Source organism: Schistocerca serialis, chromosome 5 (genome assembly GCF_023864345.2).
Source record: "Schistocerca serialis cubense isolate TAMUIC-IGC-003099 chromosome 5, iqSchSeri2.2, whole genome shotgun sequence".
Taxonomy (NCBI): domain Eukaryota; kingdom Metazoa; phylum Arthropoda; class Insecta; order Orthoptera; family Acrididae; genus Schistocerca; species Schistocerca serialis.
Genome location: NC_064642.1, coordinates 141965554 through 141982163, shown reverse-complemented (window position 1 = coordinate 141982163; position 16610 = coordinate 141965554). Strand labels below are relative to the sequence as shown.

The 16610-nt window shown below is 42.1% G+C and overlaps 1 protein-coding gene across 1 annotated transcript in view; it reads left to right on the top strand.

The window, feature by feature from the left end:
- The window catches only part of LOC126481506 (b(0,+)-type amino acid transporter 1-like), a 438794-nt gene that overhangs the window by 73913 nt on the left and 348271 nt on the right, over positions 1–16610 (top strand). The gene's annotated exons all lie outside the window — the stretch shown is intronic.

The window sequence follows — 16610 nt, the reverse complement described above, 5'->3', positions numbered from 1 at the left end:
ATGACATTGTAATTGAGTCAGAAACTCAAAGGGCCTGAAAGACCAGTTAATGAGCGGGATGGATAGTTTTTTGCAAAGAGGTTATAACATGAATTTTAAAAATAAGTCCATCGAACAAAAAATTAGACACCACAGTGCGCACGCACAGATAACTCGTTAAGCCCTTACAGTCGGCGCAGCGAAAGACACGCGCTCAACTACGCGCCCACTCCTCTCTGTGGGCATAAGGCAAGAGCGATCAGTGAGATATTCATGTTTCAAGCAGACATTATACAGAAACGTGGGTAAATGTAAGGACACGACAGAGTGCCGGGAAGGGGCAATTGTATTTGACCGTGCCCTTGGCCATACTGTGTCTGAAGTTACTGAAGTGGATGTTCCGCGGTGGCCCGTTCAACTTGTCTACGAGCAATGGTGTAACACACGTGGCCACGAACCAACATGTCAGGATTGTGGTTGGAGACAGATACTGTCTGAGTGTGTCTGGAGGCGCCCCCATGCTGTATGTGCGTAAGATGTCACAGGTTCTTGCCAGGAAACTAAAATCCAGGAAATATACTCCAGCTTTTTTACATTAAGAATACCGTCGTCCACCTTTCGTCAGACAGCAAAGCTAAGATTTCACCTTTAGAACAGTAAAATTTATAGATTTTCCTGCAGTCTGCGTGGCAAAAAATATTTAGGTACACCAGGTAGGGCTGTAACTACTTGACTAAGTGTGAGCATAAAAGTATTTGGAGACTAAAATATTCCACCTTTGCTGAACATGCTCTTAATGAATGTCATTGATTTGGTGTGAAATGTGATGTTCTCCACATAGGTACTAAAGGTAGGAAAATAACGTTACATGAAATTCTGGTCATTATTGGCCACCAATCAAACAATCCTGACCTGGTCCCCAACGACCAAACAAAGTTCCATTAATGAATCTTATTAAATAAGCAACAGCCTGTTATTATTTCTCTCAGCATTAGATAATAAGCTTGTGATAACTGTTCATCTACGTTCCACAGACTACTTCTTCCCCTCCTGCTCCCCCTCCATTTTAGGTCTCTTAGTGACCTTCACCAGTTCCTCCACACGACATAGTAGCCTGTGCCATTACTCACTAGTAAAACGTATTTGGGTTATACATTCATTTAGTTTTAGTGCTTGAATATAATGTCATAAAAGCTTTATTAGTCCAGTCTCTTTAGGTATTACATTAAGCTTGTGTTTTGCATCGATATAGTCATAAGGTTTCATGTCTTTGTACAAAAATCTTCTTTCAGCTATGAATTCTCACAGAAGTTGTGTGGACTATCTGTTCAGTATTCAGATACCTGACAATTGTCTGAGAAGCCGAATACCGGTTCGTAACGAACTATTAAATAGATATTATTGTGGAATACTAACATTATGTATTTAAGTTGCTCCAACCGGCGGAATATTCCATAAATATTAACATAAATTTATTTTTGAGATGGTAGCTGGAGCTTTGACTTCCCCTCTTAAGTATGTTCAAGTGGGTGTAGGCTGTAGTAGATAGAGAGGGTTGCAGAGAATACACTAGAGTATCTAATAAACGTATCGACGACTGCATTAAGAACCTAGTTTAGATAAGTGTGATAAGCAGTACAATGGTGCCACTGATGCTGCTTTTCCGCTACATTTGTTTTGTCTGTAAACTGAAGTGTGACAGACGTAGTCGGCAGTCGACTGCGATGTGGTCCAGACTTGCGAGCGTCACGCGCTCGCGATGGCAGAGTGCAGCTCGCCCACATCCTGCAGTCCACACGTAACGTGGTTAGCCCGCGCACACTAACGAGCCGACAGCTGTAGTCGAGCCAGCGCGGGCGGTAATGGCCGTGCAAACAAGTTTAGCCACGTTAAAGACTACTTCCCGTAAAACTACGCTAGAGGAGTCCCCATGGTAGCCAGAGGCGAAGGGAGACTCAGCTTTTGAGAATCCATAACAGTAATGTTATAACAGCTTTACTAACACACTGGATGATAGATGCGTTATCTTTATACAAAATAAGGAACAATTGATATAGAATATAAGTGACTGATATGAAACTTCTTCGGAGATAATACGTGAGGGAATCCTATGAGAGAAGAATCAGGAAAAAGGATTAAAATGATGTAGACGTGTAAAGATAGATGAGAAAACGATACCTAAAAAGATGAACAAAATGAGCAAAAGGGTAAGTGGGATAAGTGGATGAGAGTAATGGAAAAAATCATTTGGAAGAGAAAAGACTGGGACAAAGAAGCATCAAAGAGTTGGTGGAAACACTGGAGAAGATGGAGGCTAATATCAAATGGCTCAAATGGCTCTGAGCACTATGGGACTTAACGTCTATGGTCATCAGTCCCCTAGAACTTAGAACTACTTAAACCTAACTAACCTAAGGACAGCACACAACACCGAGTCATCACGAGGCAGAGAAAATCCCTGACCCCACCGGGAATCGAACTCGGGAACCCAGGCGCGGGAAGCGAGAATGCTACCGCACGACCACGAGCTGCGGACGAGGCTAATATCCAGCCAGACACAGCTAGTAGTAGGATGGTGGTGGTGGTGGTGGTGGTGGTGGTGGTGGTGGTGGTGGTCTTCAAAATTGCTTGTCATCGTGTAAATATGTCACACTAAGGTAACATCCTAGTTTTACTTTTCTTTATTGTAGGGTGAAACTGACAGGAGGTTGACTGGAAGAGTTATTAGTACGGGCAAAATATTTTTATTTTTTCCCTGCCAGATTCGTCGTTTGTTTTCCCTGCCAGATTCGTCGTTTGTTTTCCCTGCCAGATTCGGCGTTCGTTTTTTTCCCTGCCAGATTCGGCGTTCGTTTTTTACCCTGCTAGATTCGGCGTTCGTTTTTTTCCCCTGCCAGATTCGGCGTTTTTTTCTGTGCCAGATTCTTCGTTTTTTTTCCCTGCCAGATTTGAAGTTTTTTTTTCCCTGACAGATTTGACGTTTTTTTTCCCTACCAGATTCGTTTCCCCCCCCCCCCCCCCCCGCCAGATCCGGTGTTCCCCCCCCCCCCCCGCCGCCAGATCCGGCGTTCCCCCCCCCCCCCCGCCAGATCCGGCGTTCCCCCCCCCCGCCAGATTCGGCGGTTTATTCTCCCCCCCCCCCCCGCCAGATTCGGTAGTCTATTCTCCCCCCCCCCCCCCGCGCCAGATTCGGCGTTTTATTCTCCCCCCCCCCCCGCCAGATTCGGCGTTTTATTCTCCCCCCCCCCCCCCCCCCCCGCCAGTTCGGCGTTTTATTCTCCCCCCCCCCCCCGCCAGATTCGGCGTTTTATTCTCCCCCCCCCCGCCAGATTCGCCGTTTTATTCTCCCCCCCGCCAGATTCGGCGTCCCCCCCCCCCCCCCCCGCCAGTTTCGTCGTGTTTTCTTCCCCACCAGTTTCGTCGTGTTTTCTTTTCCCCGCCAGATTTTAACATTCACTACAGTTAAGAATATTAGTAAATTTCTGTCCTTTTTACACACTGCAAAAATATAAATTTCGCAATACATCACAAAAGTTGCAGATTTAGTTATTTCGCTAAAAACCACTAATTTCGCGTTATTTTTCTTGTTAGCATTGACGCGAAATATTCCTGTCTCTATTTGTTACACCTAACAGTCTAAAAAGACGCCAAAATTTCCTTTGGAACTGGGAACAGAATGGCCACAAAATGTGGTTGTAAGGACGGAAGCATAAGCCACAATGGTACTTTTAGTGGATCATAAAATCCAGGAAAGTACTCTGATAACGTGACAAGATGCCACAGGACGGTTGGGTTTGATGGTGAGCAGTATTTTGTCTGGACGAGCGTGAGACAGCGTAATATTACAAACAGCGGACTCTTATTTGGGGTAAGTGGGATTGATATTTCGATTCACTGACGATTCAGATTTCCGTGGTTTGTATAAATCACATTGGACAAGTGGCAAGGTGATCACGTCCGGTTTCCTTCCTCATACACAACAAATGCGAGCTAGCGGTCTACCTTTTACGTCGATGTTCACAGCACGATACAGTGAGGGCTAGTCCTCCTTCCGATTAGTAAGTCTTACGGAACAGGTGAGGTCTTCAATCCTGATTGTAGAAATGACAAATGGAGAGACAGATGGTGGATTCCTTGTGATGGAATTTCAATAGATCTGTAGCCAGAGATTAAAAAGGTACCTCTTCCGGTACATAATTGACATTCAGAATGATGACTTATTTTAAAAGACTAAGACAACTAGCAAATTTTGTTCAGTGATCATATTTATATTTTATATGTTTAATTAATATGATATGATCATCTCTACATTGGACCTGTGTTTCATACATGCGGTATCTTTTTTACATCAAAGTTATTTGAGAAATAAGAATTTTAATATGACAACTAGTATTAAAGTAATAGGAGGGTCTATAATGACGATGTGATTAAATAATACTACGAACCAATAAATTTAATACTGGCAGTACTTCTACTAACGCCGTTGATGCCAGTAATAGTAATAATGATAGTGACGGGTATGATGGGTATGGCGACGACAATAATGATAGGGGTAGATATAAAAAGAATTGAGAGGTGTAAAAAAATAGATATTTTCTGATACAGTGAGTTTACGGAAAGGAAATTTAAGGAGTTGCACCAGCTAAGAATACTGGGAAATAGAAGACCGAACAGGTGTAAAGGGTACATACAGGGACAATGGTGATATTATTATTGTTTTAGTAGATATGTTATTGACAGTCTTTTGAAGCTGAAGATGTTATTCGGTTCTCTAGTACAGTGCGCGATGTTGCTCCAGAGTCGAGTTCCTGCAACTCAAGACTTACAGAAAGTGAATGACTGATGGAGTGGGAGAGAAAGGATTTTGCTCTGATGGAAAAAATGGTTTCGCCTTCTTCTTCAGACAAGAGCGTTAAGGACAAGGGGGAGGGAGGGAGAGAGAGAGAGAGAGAGAGAGAGAGAGAGAGAGAGAGAGAGAGAGAGAGAGAGCGAGGGGGGGGGGGGGGGGGGGGGGAGGGAGGGAAGGACAGAATACGTTGATAATACAGTAGAGAAGACCGAGAGTATTGTGGCGAAACAAGCACTGTGTCATTAAGAGATACAGAGGCGAGCGACTGTGCCAGGACTTAACCCAGTTCACCACTAGTAGCGCCACATCACCACAGTGCATCTGTGCGTAGTGCACAAGTATTGCACAATAATTTAAGAACGGAATTAAAGTTGCTTTTCTAAACTTTGTCAGCATGTGCTTTAGTATATTAATTTGTAAACTGTCAAATCTCAGAATGATCAGGTCAATATTTTTCCCTAAATATATAGTTTTTAGAAAAAATAAGTGGCACTAAATAATAAAGCTAGAAACCAAAAAATTGGTCATAATGTGCAGATGTATGTCAAAATTAACTGGTTCAAGTCTCAATGTGATTAAAGAAATATTTTGGTCAGAATCCATGCCTTTAAGAAAAATTGAAGGCGGTAAATATTAGACTTTGAAATATGATAATTTGTATGAAGCTTGAGTTCAACATAAAAACATTATGTAACTCCATTGAGCTACCTCTAATAGTTTTCGAGTAATTAGCAGAAAATTAAATTTGGAACTAAAATGTCCTTATTTGTAGTTAAGTATTTGTTATATTAATGCTAGAAAGTTTTTGGTTAGCCGAGCGGTCTGTGGCGCTGCAGTCATGGACTAGGCGGCTTGATCCCGGCGGAGGTTCGAGTCCTCCTTCGGGCATGGGTGTGTCTGTTTGTCTTTAGGATAATTTAGGTTAAGTAGTGTGTATGCTTAAGGACTGATGACCTTAGCAGTTAAGACACGTAAGATTTCACACACATTACATTAGTTTTGGTTACAGAACCTGATGAATCCTATTAAATAATGGAGCTATATCAAGTTTCAAGGCCTGGGTGTAAATAATAACAAATACAAGGTCTCTTAAAGTTGTAGTTCAGAGGTCAGGTTTTACCGTCAGTTCTGTTCTGAAAATTCTAGACGGCAAAGTTTAAATGCAGGCGAGCTAAAACCTTTTTTTCCGTAATTTTAACCAACCTACCTACATGCAAAAAATTATGAAAATTCTAAATTAATACAAAAGTGTTATAAAATAAAATGTGTCTGAGAAAGCGGCCGTTTAGAGGCTGCTATTGAGGGCGTAGGGCGGACAACAGCAAGTGGTCCCTTGGTCGTCCGCTGCGCCACATAAGAGGGGCGTTTGAAAAGTTCGCGCAAAGTCCGAGAGATGGCACTACTGCGCGTATCGATGTCATGTTTAGTTAGTAGCATCTTTGGAAAGAACGCACACCAAATTTCAGCCATATTAGTCTATTTCTTTGTGTTTGCCATTCGTGTGAATCAAGGAAGTTAAGCGATTGTCAAAAAATGGACGAAAAAGAATTTCGTATGGTGACTAAGCATTACTTTATGAAAGGCAAAACGCCTCAGGAGACTAAAGAGAAGCTTGATAAACATTACAGTGACTCTGCACCTTCGACTAGAACAGTTGATAAATGGTTTCAAAATTTTCGTACAGAAGAGTTAAGGAGCGTGAGATTGCTAGTGCTGTGGGCATCTCGAACGGACGGGTACATAGTATTTTTCATAAACATTTGGACATGAGAAAGCTATCCGCAAGATGGGTTCCGCGATTGCTCACGCTTGACCAAAAACGGAATCGTGTAAAGTGTTGCAAGGATGGTTTGCAGCTGTTCAGAAAGAATCCGCAGGACTTTAAGCGTCGTTTCGTCACTGTGGATGAAACATGGATACATTACGATACTCCTGAGACCAAAGAACAATCTAACAATGGGTCACCAAGGGAGAATCTGCACCAAAAAAGGCGAAGACCATTTCTTCGGCCGGAAAGGTTATGGCGACTGTCTTTTGGGATCCGCAAGGGATAATACTCATCGACTGTCTGGAACAAGGTAAAGATATTCCAGGTGAATATTATTCATCGTTATTGGACCGTTTGAAAACCGAGCTGCAAGAAAAACACCGGCGATTGGACTAGAAAAAAGTCCTTTTCCATCACGACAATGCACCAGCACACACCTCAGCAGTTGTGGTCGCAAAATTAATGGAAATAGGATTCCAGATCGTTTCACATCCCCCCCCCCCCCCCCATTCTCCAGACATGGCTCCCTCGAACTACTATTTGTTCCCCAAGTTGAAGAAATGGCTGGCGGGACAAAGATTTTATTCAAACGAGTAGGTGATTGCAGCAACTAATGGCTATTTTGCAGACTTGCACAATTCCTATTATTCGGAAGGGATCAACAAATTAGAACAGGGTTGGACGAAGTGTATAATTCTAAAAGGAGACTATGTCGAAAAATAGAAAGGGTTTACCCCAAACACATAAGTAGTTTTTATTTTTGCACGGACTTTTCAAATGCCCCTCGTATATATAGCCCGAGAGGCAAGACTAGGCTGCACTTCGCACCCAGCCACTGTACGATCCGCGTCAATCAAATGGCGGAGTGCGCGCTGCCTGGATGACGCCAGAGACAGGCTGTTATTAAATGCATGTTTTCAGTAATAATGGAAAGTGAACTCGTGAGGACTGTACACTGTCCTGGATCGCTTAGATTTCGCAGAAGTAACTGATAGTGTGCTTCCTGTAATGTTAACAAAATCAGAGTGGCAAGTGGTGACAATTATTTTAAACTTCTGTGCCGAGCAATTAGCTTATCAGAAGTCAGGGCGAAAGACAATTTAATAGGAACTTACCGCAGAGGTCGTCTCTGAACTCCTCATAGTGCTGTTTAGGATAGAGAGATTTGTCAGTAGTAACATAATGTACATGACAATGTTGAGCGTGTGGAACTTTACCTAAAATATCTATCAACTGGAACTCAGAATCTTCAGTTATGGTCATAGTTCTGATCCCGCTGAGCAAATAGAGAATAGAAACATTTCTTTCAGTGGGCTCGACAAGAATATGGACGCCGTGCGGGATTAGCCGAGCGGTCTCAGGCGCTGCAGTCATGGACTGTGCGGCTGATCCCGGCGGAGGTTCGAGTCCTCCCTCGGGCATGGGTGTGTGTGTTTGTCCTTAGGATAATTTAGTTTAAGTAGTGCGTAAGCTTAGGGACTAATGACCTTAGCAGTTAAGTCCCATAGGATTTCACACACCCCCAAGAATGTGGACTTGCAGACTGGGAACTTTTGGTCAGTATGTTCACCATCGCTTTCTGGCTGACCACTGAAATAGTTTCCAGGCTCTCATGAAAGACGGCGAAAAATATTCCAATATTTACAGCAATTCAACAATATTCTAACATTTCAAATATTTTCTCCTATTACTACTGACTTATTATTATTATTATTGTTATTATTATTATTATTATCATCATCCCTATCATTATCAACCTGCCGCCCCACCCAGCAACGAGAGCTGTGCAAATGATGCAATATGATCAAAGATTCAGACATTAGAGATATAACACACACAGGCATCTTAAACAGTTCTAGGCGCCGTTAGTTTCTTGAGGAAGGCGTTTCAGGGCAATATCGCTGTAATCGGTAACTGAAAGTATAAATGTTCTGTAAACGTTTCCTTTGCAGATCGAGGGTGAAGATCTTTTTATGTTTTTGTTGATCGTGGAGGGATGCCGATGCCTTCTTGCACATCGCAGTTAAGTGCAATTTATATTTTCATCTGTTATTACTCTCACTGTTTGCTGAAGAAGAGACGTTGATATTTGTCCCATTTAGGGTTAAACAATCGCTCGGCGGCAGAACGCTGCAACCCCAGTGTTCATGAAAGTACGTGTTAGTCCTTAATCCCCTCACTTTCTGTTTATAGTAATTCCCAGCTTCGCCCTTCCCTCGATTATTGCACGTGTCTGTCTCCTGCTTCCTTGTATAGATGATAAACTATCCGTTGAACTGAAAACATCGCACAGGCGGCACTCAATACCGCGCACGGTCCATAGTGTACGTATTTACTTCGTCGTGTCTCCCTTTCGTTTTACCGTTGCATACTGCGACAGGTGCAATGCATTTGATTACTTCTTTGCTCCCTTTTGCTTTTTTAGGAATAGGGACAATATACGATGAACTTACACCTCAAATAATTCGTGGGCTGTCTGAGGACGAAGATGAACAGGTAGAGCCTCCCTGCGATTTCACCTATGAAAATGAAGGGAGGAAGAAAGTGTGAACGTGGATTACCATAGTAGCGTCTCATAACAATTCGGGGACGAACATTCCAATCCATTAGATGATACTGAAGGTGATGATAACCGTTTTTGCGTCTGAAAAAATGGGAAAACACTTGAGATAAGCAATTTCTTATCTCCGTCGAACAAAACGAAATCAGAAAACATTATAAAAGTATTGCCAGGCGCGACCCTCCACACAGAAATATTCACTCTGAATTGGACGCGCTTATGAGATTCATTCCTACAAATATGACTGACAAAATTATTGGTTACACAGACCTATATATTTCAGAATGGAGATGTAGAATTCAGTACATGACGGAATGAGATTCTAGGTTTACTACTTCTTCGGAAATGAAAGCTCTTTGCGGAGTTATGTTCGTGATCGCTCCCCACAAAAGTAGCCGCGCCATTGCCCAAAGAACTTGGAAAGGTAATGCTACAGGGATAATGGCTTGTCGAGCTGCGTTTTCCTGTAACAGATTTATGTTTCTACTGAGAAGCATCAGGTTTGATGAGAGGACGACCAGGGGAGTACGAGAAAAGTATGAAAAATTAGCAGCCATTGGGAAGGAATACAGGGACTTTGAAAGTAACAATTACTCCCTATCAGAATTTGTGACCATTGATGAAATGCTGCTTCCCTTTCGAGGTCGGTGTAGTTTCATCCAATACATGACTGCCATGCCTGCCAAGCCAGCAAAGTATGGCCTGAAATTGCATGCCATGTGCGATAGTAGAACATTTTATATGCACAGCATTGAGACATACTCCGGAAAACGAAGGGAAGGTCCTTACTTTTCATCGAACGAACCGTTCGACACAGTCAAGCGACTGGTGCAGCCCATGTTAGGTTCTCATGGAAATGTGACCACCGGCAACTACTACACTAGCCTGCCGCGGTGCCCGAGCGGTTCTAGGCCCTTCAGCCTGGAACCGCGCGACCGCTACGGTCGCAGGTTCGAATCCTGCCTCGGGCGTGGATGTGTGTGATGTCCTTAGGTTAGTTAGGTTTAAGTAGTTCTAAGTTCTAGGGAACTGATGAACTGAGATGTTACGTCCCATAGTACTCAGTGCCATTTTTTGAACAACTACACTAGCTATCCACTGGCGCAGTTTCTTCTGGAGAACGGTATAAATTTCTTGGTACAATGAAAAAAAAAAAAAAAAAAAAAAAAAAAAAAAAAAAAAAATTCCTTCAAACTATCTGGATCTGAAATCCCGAGAAAGGGGCCCTTCGCTATTTGGGTTTCAGGACGACTGCACCCTGGTACCCTCTATATCAAAGAAGAAGATAAATGTCATTCCGTTGTCTACAATGCACGGTTGTAAGGAAATACACAGAAACGGGAAAACCTACCCCAGTAACGGGCTATAACCATACCAAGGAGGACATGGATACAGTTGAACAAAAGCGTTCGTTTTAATCAACTTCAAGAAAAGCTAAAAACATAGTCGCTGGCAATATTCTTCAGATTTTTAAAAACGGCAGGAATAAATGCACACATTTGTGGATGCGGAAAAATATAGACCAAACGTGTAGTAGGCAGGAATCCCTGGAAAATATGGCCTCTCACAAGCAAAAAGACTAAGTTCGTGCCAGGAATATGGCTCAGACACGAATAACAAGACTACTGTACGTTGTTAGACAGGTAAACATTTTGTATGTAAGAATCACTCAACACACCAAGTAGTTTGCGATTGCTGTCGTCGACGAGAGGATGGGGAAATGGACGTGCAAAGCGATTGATATTTAGTGTTACCATATTTGTGTTGTAATTTGTAATATAATTAGTTTCAGTTAATGTGAGAAATACATGTATATGATTTACACTGGAATTATTCAGTAGTATACATCATTGAAAGTAGCCGGCCGCAGTGGTCTCGCGGTTCTAGGCGCTCAGTCCGGAACCGCGCGACTGCTACGGTCGCAGGTTCGAATCCTGCCTCGGGCATGGATGTGTGTGATGTCCTTAGGTTAGTTAGGTTTAAGTAGTTCTAAGTTCTAGGGGACTGATGACGACAGATGTTAAGTCCCATAGTGCTCAGAGCCATTTGAACCATTTTTCACCATACTCCTTCCGTACCACAGTTCTCACTTGCTCGTCCCATTTCATATTGCTTTGCAACTTTACGCCCCGATATTCAAACGACGTGACTCTGTGAAGCAGGACACTACTATAATCTGGTTAAAATTACTTAATAGTTGACACTTCGCGTGTTGGAGACGTCTTCCTCCAATCACAGCGCTGAACATCACGCCCGAACTGTTCGCCGTTGCCAAACTGCCAAAATAAACGGTCAGTTCATTTCCAGTTCCTTGTCTACCTCTTTTACTTGTTGTTTGGATCCCGAGCCCCGCCCTTTCGTTTCATCACACAGGAAAACCTAAAGCAACACACACAAATCGATGTCAAGGAAATAACGTACATTTCGTACACACGGGATTCTTTCGCACTGGGTCGGTTTTACTAGGAAAACTTCATATGACATGGCGTTAAACCGAATATTTTGAAAGTAGCAAATGATCTTTGCAACTACTTGTGGAGATAAGTTCGAATTCCCTGGTATGATAGTATTTTTTTATTTTTAAATCTTATTGTTTTAAATTAATTGGTTTCAATGTATTTTTTATTTTTAAACATTTGTCACATCATGTTCATCATTATATTGACTTTGTTCTTAATTTCTTCCTATCAGTCTTTTTTAGTTTGGAATCTTCCTATATATATATATATATATATATATATATATATATATATATATATATATATAGAGAGAGAGAGAGAGAGAGAGAGAGAGAGAGAGAGAGAACAGCAACGGTCCTATCACACTTTCCTGGCGCACTCCTGATGGTACACTTGCCATCGAGGACAGCATACTAGATTCTGTTACTTAAGTTTTCGAGCCACTCACATATTTTGAATCTATTCCATATGCTCGTACCATCGTTATCAGCCTGCAGAGGGGCACCCTGTCAAATGATTTCCAGAATTCTAGAAATATGGAATCTGCCTGTAGCCCTCTATCCACAGTTCGCAGCATATTATGTGAGAAAAAGGCAAGCTGAGTTTCGTACCAGCTCCACTTCTAAAACCATCCTGATTCGAGAGCCCCTCTTTCCAAGCCTCTGGGAAAACACTTGCAGTTAAGAAGTGGCTGAAGATATCTATTATAATGGGCGGTAATGGGTCAGTAACAAGCTTCATATTGGATGATTTCAGACTGTGGGTGCCAGGTTCTCTTGGTTAGGACGAAATCGTGAATAGAGAAGTTTATGAACATGATCTTCTACATGTAAATCCAACCATTTGAAGATAGCTTGTAACATTTACGGTCTGGAGACGTCTTATTTCATAGTAGCGACATAAGATAGATGCAGGTTACCTATGTAAGACGCTGAGTTTCCTGTGGCAGTAGTATTGGTGGTTGGTTGTAGTAAGCAATTTGGACATTTGTGAATAAGACTTGAAACATTAGGTGGCAATAGAGGGCGGTAAGTGACATTCGCTGTCTGTTATTTTGGAAGAAATTGGGAAAGTGTGAACACAGTCGTGAAGAATCGACGGACGGCAGTTTTAGAATAACTTTCCGTTGTGGATAAACTATGGTAGCTTAAGATCCTTCCAACACGTTGTTGTTGTTGTGGTCTTCAGTCCTGAGACTGGTTTGATGCAGCTCTCCATGCTACTCTATCCTGTGCAAGCTTTTTCATCTCCCAGTACCTACTGCAACCTACATCCTTCTGAATCTGCTTAGTGTATTCATCTCTTGGTCTCCCTCTACGATTTTTACCCTCCACGCTGCCCTCCAATACTAAATTGGTGATCCCTTGATGCCTCAGAACATGTCCTACCAACCGATCCCTTCTTCTGGTCAAGTTGTGCCACAAACTTCTCTTCTCCCCAATCCTATTCAATACTTCCTCATTAGTTATGTGATCTACCCATCTAATCTTCAGCATTCTTCTGTAGCACCACATTTCGAAAGCTTCTATTCTCTTCTTGTCCAAACTATTTATCGTCCATGTTTCACTTCCATACATGGCTACACTCCATACGAATACTTTCAGAAATGACTTCCTGACACTTAAATCAATACTGGATGTTAACAAATTTCTCTTCTTCAGAAACGCTTTCCTTGCCATTGCCAGCCTACATTTTATATCCTCTCTACTTCGACCATCATCAGTTATTTTGCTCCCCAAATAGCAAAACTCCTTTACTACTTTAAGTGCCTCGTTTCCTAATCTAATTCCCTCAGCATCACCCGACTTAATTAGAGTACATTCCATTATCCTTGTTTTGCTTTTGTTGATGTTCATCTTATATCCTCCTTTCAAGACACTGTCCATTCCACTCAACTGCTCTTCCAAGTCCTTTGCTGTCTCTGACAGAATTACAATGTCATCGGCGAACCTCAAAGTTTTTATTTCTTCTCCATGAATTTTAATACCTACTCCGAATTTTTCTTTTGTTTCCTTTACTGCTTGCTCAATATACAGATTGAACAACATCGGGGAGAGGCTACAACCCTGTCTTACTCCCTTCCCAACCACTGCTTCCCTTTCATGTCCCTCGACTCGTTATAACTGCCATCTGGTTTCTGTACAAATTGTAAATAGCCTTTCGCTCCCTGTATTTTACCCCTGCCACCTTTAGAATTTGAAAGAGAGTATTCCAGTCAACATTGTCAAAAGCTTTCTCTAAGTCTACAAATGCTAGAAACGTAGGTTTGCCTTTCCTTAATCTTTCTTCTAAGATAAGTCGTAAGGTCAGTATTGCCTCACGTGTTCCAGTGTTTCTACGGAATCCAAACTGATCTTCCCCGAGGTTGGCTTCTACTAGTTTTTCCATTCGTCTGTAAAGAATTCGTGTTAGTATTTTGCAGCTGTGACTTATTAAGCTGATAGTTCGGTAATTTTCACATCTGTCAACACCTGCTTTCTTTGGGATTGGAATTATTATATTCTTCTTGAAGTCTGAGGGTATTTTGCCTGTTTCATACATCTTGCTCACCAGATGGTAGAGTTTTGTCAGGACTGGCTCTCCCACGGCCGTCAGTAGTTCCAATGGAATATTGTCTACTCCGGGGGCCTTGTTTCGACTCAGGTCTTTCAGTGCTCTGTCAAACTCTTCACGCAATATCATATCTCCCATTTCATCTTCATCTACATCCTCTTCCATTTCCATAATATTGTCCTCAAGTACATCGCCCATGTATAGACCCTCTATATACTCCTTCCACCTTTCTGCTTTCCCTTCTTTGCTTAGAACTGGGTTTCCATCTGAGCTCTTGATATTCATACAAGTCGTTCTCTTATCTCCAAAGGTCTCTTTAATTTTCCTGTAGGCGGTATCTATCTTACCCCTAGTGAGATAGGCCTCTACATCCTTACATTTGTCCTCTAGCCATCCCTGCTTAGCCATTTTGCACTTCCTGTCGATCTCATTTTTGAGACGTTTGTATTCCTTTTTGCCTGTTTCACTTACTGCATTTTTATATTTTCTCCTTTCATCAATTAAATTCAATATTTCTTCTGTTACCCAAGGATTTCTACTAGCCCTCGTCTTTTTACCTACTTGATCCTCTGCTGCCTTCACTACTTCATCCCTCAAAGCTACCCATTCTTCTTCTACTGTATTTATTTCCCCCATTCCTGTCAATTGCTCCCTTATGCTCTCCCTGAATCTCTGTACAACCTCTGGTTCTTTTAGTTTACCCAGGTCCCATCTCCTTAAATTCCCACCTTTTTGCAGTTTCTTCAGTTTTAATCTACAGGTCATAACCAATAGATTGTGGTCAGAGTCCACATCTGCCCCTGGAAATGTCTTACAATTTAAAACCTGGTTCCTAAATCTCTGTCTTACCATTATATAATCTATCTGATACCTTTTAGTATCTCCAGGGTTCTTCCATGTATACAACCTTCTTTCATGATTCTTAAACCAAGTGTTTGTTATGATTATGTTGTGCTCTGTGCAAAATTCGACCAGGCGGCTTCCTCTTTCATTTCTGTCCCCCAATCCATATTCACCTACTATGTTTCCTTCTCTCCCTTTTCCTACACTCGAATTCCAGTCACCCATGACTATTAAATTTTCGTTTCCCTTCACAATCTGAATAATTTCTTTTATTTCATCATACATTTCTTCAATTTCTTCGTCATCTGCAGAGCTAGTTGGCATATAAACTTGTACTACTGTAGTAGGCGTGGGCTTCGTATCTATCTTGGCCACAATAATGCGTTCACTATGCTGTTTGTAGTAGCTTACCCGCATTCCTATTTTCCTATTCATTATTAAACCTACTCCTGCATTACCCCTATTTGATTTTGTGTTTATAACCCTGTAGTCACCTGACCAGAAGTCTTGTTCCTCCTGCCACCGAACTTCACTAATTCCCACTATATCTAACTTCAACCTATCCATTTCCCTTTTTAAATTTTCTAACCTACCTGCCCGATTAAGGGATCTGACATTCCACGCTCCGATCCGTAGAACGCCAGTTTTCTTTCTCCTGATAACGACATCCTCTTGAGTAGTCCCCGCCCGGAGATCCGAATGGGGGACTATTTTACCTCCGGAATATTTTACCCAAGAGGACGCCATCATCATGTAATCATACAGTAAAGCTGCATGCCCTCGGGAAAAATTACGGCTGTAGTTTCCCCTTGCTTTCAGCCGTTCGCAGTACCAGCACAGCAAGGCCGTTTTGGTTATTGTTACAAGGCCAGATCAGTCAATCATCCAGACTGTTGCCCTTGCAACTACTGAAAAGGCTGCTGCCCCTCTTCAGGAACCACACGTTTGTCTGGCCTCTCAACAGATACCCCTCCGTTGTGGTTGCACCTACGGTACGGCTATCTGTATCGCTGAGGCACGCAAGCCTCCCCACCAACGGCAAGGTCCATGGTTCATGGGGGGGTTCCAACACGTACGACACTGTAAACCGATTCTGCTGTTGCGGCTAATTCCAGTGATAATTCAGCGGCGGTGTAATGGAAGAGAGAATATAACTAGACTTTCCGCCTCTTTCTTCGCGCATTGCATCAAGTTTGTCAAGGGTCTGGTGCTAAACCGCGAACAAAACGTTAAAACACTTTCCTGTGTCTGCGAAGAGTCTCAGAGAGCTATAGACGTCTATCACATCACATCCAGTGAATGGAAAAGATCCTATCACATTTCTTTTAGGCACGTCTGATGATACCTCACATTCTCAGCCTGTGTCGCTTATGAGAACGACGTTTCGTTTGATAAGTAGTAGTCAGTTAGAATGTGGAAAGCGGTGTTAAATAACTGAGCAATGGGATATATAGGCCTACTAATTCCTGTTCATGTGCTTCATTAAATGTTGGAGGAGGTCTAATTGTTGAAAGTAACCGATGAACTGTTTATTAGAAAAATAGTCCATTTACAGAAAATAATTTAATAATTCTTAGAAATACATTATTTCTTCTATTA